General features: G+C 41.8%; 1 long non-coding RNA gene across 1 annotated transcript in view; it reads right to left on the bottom strand.

Annotated features, from left to right (window-relative positions):
- Positions 1 to 1,319: 1,319 nt before the first annotated feature.
- Positions 1,320 to 6,998, bottom strand: part of LOC309637809 — a 201,401-nt gene continuing 195,722 nt past the window's right edge. The window contains exon 2 of the long non-coding RNA XR_014250826.1: positions 1,320 to 1,644. This is a non-coding gene — a long non-coding RNA (uncharacterized lncRNA). The remainder of the gene's footprint in view (positions 1,645 to 6,998) is intronic.

The following is a 6,998-nucleotide window of genomic DNA, read 5'->3' as shown; positions in this document are numbered from 1 at the left end:
TCCTTGATGCTACTCCTACTTTTGTGCACACGTAGCCAGTGACATGTGGGCAGATAACTGAATGACAAGGGGCCAGCCTTCTGAATATCGGTGGCAGAGGTGAGACTGTGCCTTCACTCTCATAGTACTGTGCTCTGACCAAACTGGCCCAGTGATGTTGAGAGGATCATTTATACAGGAAAGCACTTAAACAGATTAAATAAGGAAATACATTTACATCATTTTACGCTTGATGCAAGACTGTTTTCACTGACAATATTTTCCAACAAAAAGCTGTGCGGTTGTCACTGAAAAATGGATCTTGGATTCACTGAAGCTCCTCAGAATTCCTTTTTGTTCTTCCTGTTAGTTATTTGGGGGGAGTGGGCACGGAACTTCTCTAACTGAGCTGAAGCCTTCCTGCCTCATTCCCTTGCTTTGGAGATAATTGGATTTGGAATTAACACAACCATCTCGTCTTAAAAATTTATATAATTTTATGTACACCTGAAACTAACACAACACTGTAAATCAACTATACTCCAATAAAAATTAAAAAAAAGAAAACGGTAATGCAAATCATACAATGACCAAAAAATTTATATAATTTTATATCCTATATAATTTATTAAATGTGTCTTTTAGTAGAGAATGAGTAAGCAGAATTTGGTCTTTTAGTTTTATGTAGTTTATATCCTGATTTTAAAAATTAGAAAATTTGTAATCTTATATAAGCTATATAACTGAAAAGATCGACTTATTTTTATAATCTGTATTTGTACAGGTAATTTGACTAGATTGCGCAAAGAAAGAATTGATCACTGGAAGCAAAAGCTTTCTGTTCACCACAGGTGAACAGCTCTTTCCACCACAAAGGATAAATCTGATTTTCCACCTGGGCTCCCCAGCTGGCTCCTGGTACTTGGTATGATGGAGAGTACTGTGGTTATGCATGAACGTTGGGTTACAAGCACCCTGGCATCCGAACCTCTGTTAAACATTTTCGCCCACAGCACCTGATGGTGTGCTGCACGTGGAAAATACTTGTTGACTCAAGACTCTCTCTCTGCAGAGGTGAGTACCTGAGTTCAGGGACTCTAGCTGCATTTCAGCTACTGGGGCTGCAGTAGCTGGGCAGGGACTGTGGACTCCTGTGGCTTCTTAATTCTCCTGATCACCCACCATTGACAGTCTCCCTTTCAGAACCCTCCTCTCCTCTCCCACACTGCCTTGGATACTGATGGCCTCTCTGCTTACCCCTACTCTGTCTCTCCCAACAATGATTTAGGACTATTTTTTTTTTTTAAGTGCGGCTGTTATATTAACATTTTAAAAAAATTAATAGTAATCTTTTATTTATTTATTTATTTTTATATTTATTTTTGGCTGTGTTGGGTCTTCGTTTCTGTGCGAGGGCTTTCTCTAGTTGCGGCAAGCGGGGGCCACTCTTCATCGCGGTGCACGGGCCTCTTCACTATCGCGGCCTCTCCTGTTGTGGAGCACAGGCTCCAGACGCGCAGGCTCAGTAGTTGTGGCTCACGGGCCCAGTTGCTCCGCGGCATGTGGGATCTTCCCAGACCAGGGCTTGAACCCGTGTCCCCTGCATTAGCAGGCAGATTCTCAACCACTGCGCCACCAGGGAAGCCCTAGGGCTATTTTTACAGCCTGCTAATTCTCTGAGAATGAGGTGTCTCTGTTTTTTTTTTAAATTATTTATTTATTTATTTATTTATTTACGGCTGTGTTGGGTCTTCGTTTCTGTGCGAGGGCTTTCTCTAGTTGCGGCAAGCAGGAGCCACTCTTCATCGCGGTGCGCAGGCCTCTCACTGTCACAGCCTCTCTTGTTGCGGAGCACAGGCTCCAGACGCGCAGGCTCAGTAATTGTGGCTCACGGGCCCAGTTGCTCCGCGGCATGTGGGATCTTCCCAGACCAGGGCTCGAGCCTGTGTCCCCTGCATTGGCAGGCAGACTCTCAACCACTGCGCCACCAGGTAAGCCCCATGAGGTGCCTCTTATGGAAGGCACTGCCATACTCAATGGCACTGCAAATTGGTTTCTATTGACTGATCTCCAGGCCCTCCAAGTCATTTTGCCGTGACACTGATTGTGAGGCACCATCTGTTTGTCTTGATGGCTTAATGAATTGAGGGCTCATAAACGTAGCCGACGTCTAAATCAGATCCATATCTCAATAAGGACAGGATAATGGTCTCCTTTGCCAGAGATGGATGGACAGACAATTACTTCTATAACTCTGAGAGAAAAATGGATTATGCAGACAGACACTTCACCCAATTTGGTGGCCCTGAATTACTCTCCCTGTGCTGATGCTTTTACTCAGGGACAGGAACCCGCCTACCCTGTTTCTGGAAAAACCGGAAAAGAAAGATTACGTGCCTGACCCAAGTTCACTCAGTGAATCAGCAGACAAGTGCTAGCCATCAAAGTCCTTCTGCTACTTTGTTTTATGAGAGTCAGAAGAGTTTCTAGAATGATGAGTATTAAAATAACTGTAGAAAAAGTGACCTCATAACCTTGGCCTGTCGCCTAGTACAGTATGTCTGATTAGAGGGAAATGACAGGCCATGAGATGGCTAAGCATTAGGTGTCCTGCGCAGATCGTGATTTCTCCTGAAATTGTGTGAGTTGTTGCTTAAGGGCAGTTCGCTCTTTCCTTTAGCTGGGATCTGGAATCCTTGTGATCCGTGAGCTATAGTGAGAGAGTGTCCCTGGCCTCCCTCTTACCTGCAAGTATCTTACATCAGAAACAAGCAGCACCACATGCACCAAACAGCCTGCTGTACAACACCAGCACACGCTCAGCGCCTCCCATTCTCTGGGCACACTGCTACGTACTTGATGTACTCAAGTGATCATTAAAACAGCTCAATCAAGTAAATATTATTATCCCCATTTTACACATGAGGAGACTGAGGTTCAGCATGGTTAAGTAACTTGCTTATGTTTCCATAGAAGCAGAGGCAGGATTTGAATCCAGTCCTGTTTAGCTCATACTCTTTCTGGAAGGTTCCATTGCCTCTGTGCTTTCTTTTCCTTGCCTGTGCCTGGTCTTTCTCTTACCTTCCATTTCCCCTGTTAGAATCCCTATCAGTCACAACTTTTGTTTTGAAATATGTGTGTGTGTGTGTGTGTGTGTGTGTGTGTGGATGTAGGTATATATATGTATGTATATATTCACAAACACATGCACTTTCATATCTGTATATCTATATTTATAGATATTACAGATATTTATAAATAGATAGAGGTATAAATAAATAAAATGAGGAAAGGTATACCCCTCAAATGTGTTTTTTTTTTGAAAGGGGAATGTAATTTATTTATTTTTTTAAAAAATTTATTTTATTTATTTTTGGCTGTGTTGGATCTTCGTCACTGCGTGCAGGCTTTCTCTAGTTGCGGCGAGCGGGGGCTACTCTTCGTTGCGGTGCACGGGCTTCTCATTGCGGTGGCTTCTCTTGTTGCAGAGCACAGGCTCTAGGCGCGCAGGCTTCAGTAGTTGTGGCACATGGGCTCAGCATTTGTGGCTCATGGGCTCTAGAGCGCAGGCTCAGTAGTTGTGGCACACGGGCTTAGTTGCTCTGCGGCCTGTGGAATTTTCCCAGACCAGGTATCGAACCTGTGTCCCCTGCATTGGCAGGTGGATTCTTAACCATTGCACCACCAGGGAAGTCCCCCCTCAAATGTTAATGATGGTTTTATCTGAGTATAGAATAATGATTTGTGATTTTCATTTTTTTCTCTGTGTTTTTCTTTTCTGTATTTATCAAACCAAATTTATCGTGATCAGAAAACACTTTTTAAAGTCTTTTGTATCCTTTCAACTTCATATGCCACTACCTTTGTAAATAAAATCTTTCCTGATCTTCAAGCTGATGCTGCCCCTTTTTCTGTTTCTTTTATTTTTTTTTTGCCCATGCCTTGCGGCTTGCAAGATCTTAGTTCCCCAACCAAGGACTGAACCCGGGCCACAGCAGTGAAAGTGCCAAGTCCTAATCACTGGACCATCAGGGAATTCCCTGATGCTACCCATTTTTCTTTTGAAACACACTCCCTTTCCCCAGCACTTTATATTTTGTTGAGTCATTTCTAGCATTTTGCTTTGTATTCTGTGTAACCTTAGTTTCTCGGGGCCCCACTCAGATATGAAGAGTAAGGGAAGCACACCTAACGATAAAAATGGTAACAGAAGAGTTATTACTCCAATCTGCTCCCATCAAGAAAGCTAGGATCTTCCTGCTATATCCACTGTATGCCAGTCTTACATCTCTTTTCATCCCTGTGATCTTAGCTGTGTCTCCTCCACATTGCTGTTCCCATGACATGAGTCAACTGTCATGCTCACTCTGGTGTTTATGCGTGATGCTGTCCCGTCTCCTATCACTTGGTGCTAAGCTACGCCCCATTTTTCGCCCCATTATTCTATCAGGCCCCATACAGTCCAGGCTGTGCCTCTGTTCTTTTTCACTTTGTTGAAGTTGAGGAAGGACATCTCTTCCCACCCAGGCTGTGCTTTTTCAAGTACAACCCTTGTACAAGTTACCCCTTCCCCTTGTTTTCTTAATCTCTGATAAAACCTGTTGTGTGACAACTCTTATGTTTGAGTTTTTCTGTCTTACAGCACCCCTCCCCTACCCTCTTGTCTAGAGGAACTTGTACTAAGCTAAGTCAGGGGTCAGAGTAATCTGACCCAGTCCTTCCCTGTTCTCAGTCAAGGGCCCCAGACAGAAGGGCCCACAGCTGTGCTCTTGTGCTCCCTCCTCCCGTTCTCCCTCTCTCTCTCTCTCTCCCATCTGAGAGATCAAGGTGTGGTTTCATTCTGTAACTTAATCAAGTGTCTCTGGGGCAGCCTGTTAGCCTTCATCTCACCAGTCATTGTCTTTCCAGGGAGGCCTATCTGGGGCTCCCAGAAATGGAAGCCTGGTGGCCTGCTCTGACATACGCAATGCTTGAGTAGACAAGCAGAACCAGCCCTCTATGGGCTATCAGTCCACTGTGTCCTCTTCTAACCTCTCCATTAGCTTCTAAGACCCTTGGAGAGGAGCTGAGCACCATTCAGCTTTGTACACTCTGAAGCAACTGGCATAGTTACATAGGATGGCAAGAGCTCCATTAAACTTATGCAGAATGAATTACTACAATCCATTGAATCTCGTGCTCTGCTTTTCTTCCTTAACATTATTGCAACAAATGATCAAATAAAAGTTAAAATTTAGTTCCACTTTGTTCTATGCTAAGTATATCACACTGATTCTGATTCTATCACTTATCTGAGTTTTAAAACATTGAAATGTAATTCACATACCATGAAATTCACCCCTTTAGGGTGTACAATTCAGTGGTTTTTAATATATTCACAAAGTTGTATAACCGTCAGCTTTAATTCCAGACCAGCATTTTTATCATGCCAAATCTGGGTGATACACATTAACTATCATGCTCAGTCGCCCTCTGTCTCCCCCCAACCTCCCCTCCGGCCCAGGCAAGCAATCACTAATCTATTTTCTTTTTCTATGGAGTTGCCTATTCTGGATATGTCATAAAAATGGAATCGGGAAGAGATATGGGAACATATGTATATGTATAACTGATTCACTTTGTTATAAAGCAGAAACTAACACACCATTGTAAAGCAATTATACTCCAATAAAGATGTTAAAAAAAAATGGAATCATATAATATGTGGACTTTTGTATCTTGTTTATTTCACTTAGCACAGTGCTTTCAAGGTTCATCCATGTTGTAGCATGTATAGGTGTTTCATTCCTTTTTGATGGCTAAATAATATTCCAATGCACAGATAGATATATATATATATATGTGTGTGTGTGTGTGTGTGTGTGTGTGTGTGTGTGTATACACACATATATATGTACACACACACAAACCACATTTTGTTTATCCATTCACCAATTGATGGACATTTGGATTGTTTCTACTTTTTGGCTATTATGAATAAAATTATTGGGAACAGTCATGTACCTGTTTTTTCTGTGGACGTATATATAATTTCAATTTTCTTGGGTGTATACCTATACCTAGGTGGATCATATGGTAACTTTTATGTTTAACTTTTTTTTTTTTTGGCCATGCCACTTGGCTGTGGGATCTTAGTTCCCTGACAAGGGATTGAACCCGCGCCCTAGGCAGTGAAAGCACAGAGTTCTAACCACTGGACCGCCAGGGAATTCCCCCATGTTTAACTTTTTAAGGAACTGCCAAATTGTTTTCCAGAGGAGTAGTACCATTTTACATTCCCAGCAGCAATGAATGAGGGTTTCAATTTCTCCACATCCTCATCCACACATATTATTGTTCATCTTTTTGATTATAGCTATCCCAGTGGGTGTAAAGAGGTATCTCATTGTGGTTTTGATTTTCATTTCCCTGACGCTAATAATGTTGAGTATGTTTTTATGTGCTCATTGGCCATTTGATGTTTCTTTGGAAAAGTGTCTATCCAGTTTATTGCATGCTTTTATCATATCATAGGGTGTTGAAGATTGTCAAATGCTTTTTTCTGCATCTACTGAGATGATCATGTGGTTTATGTCTTTTATTGTAGTAATATGGTGTATTACATTGGTTGATTTTAATATGTTGGGCCAACCTTGCATTCGTGGAAAAAAATTCCAATTTATCATGGTGTGTAGTATATGTTGTTAGATTTGGTTTGCTGGTATTTTGTTGAATTGTTTGTGTGTGTGTGTGTGTGTGTGTGACTATATCCACAAGGGATATTGGTCTGCAGTTTTCTTTTCTTGTAATGTCTTTGTTGGATTTTGGTATCAGAGTAATAATGGTTCATAGAATGAGTTGGAAAGTGTTCCCTCCTCTTCTGTTTTTTGATAGATTTTGAAAGGATTGGTGGTAGTTCTTTAAATGTTTGGTAGAAGTCACCAGTGAAGCCATCGGATCATGGGCTTTTCTTTGCAGGAAGTTTTTTGATTACTAATTCAATCCTTTATTATCGATCTATTCAGATTTTTTGTTTCCTT

The sequence above is a fragment of the Balaenoptera physalus genome, assembly GCF_965194825.1.
Source record: "Balaenoptera physalus genome assembly, chromosome: 11".
Classification (NCBI taxonomy): Eukaryota; Metazoa; Chordata; class Mammalia; order Artiodactyla; family Balaenopteridae; genus Balaenoptera; species Balaenoptera physalus.
The sequence above is the reverse complement of the archived record's forward strand: the minus strand, read 5'-3'. Positions and strand labels throughout refer to the sequence as shown.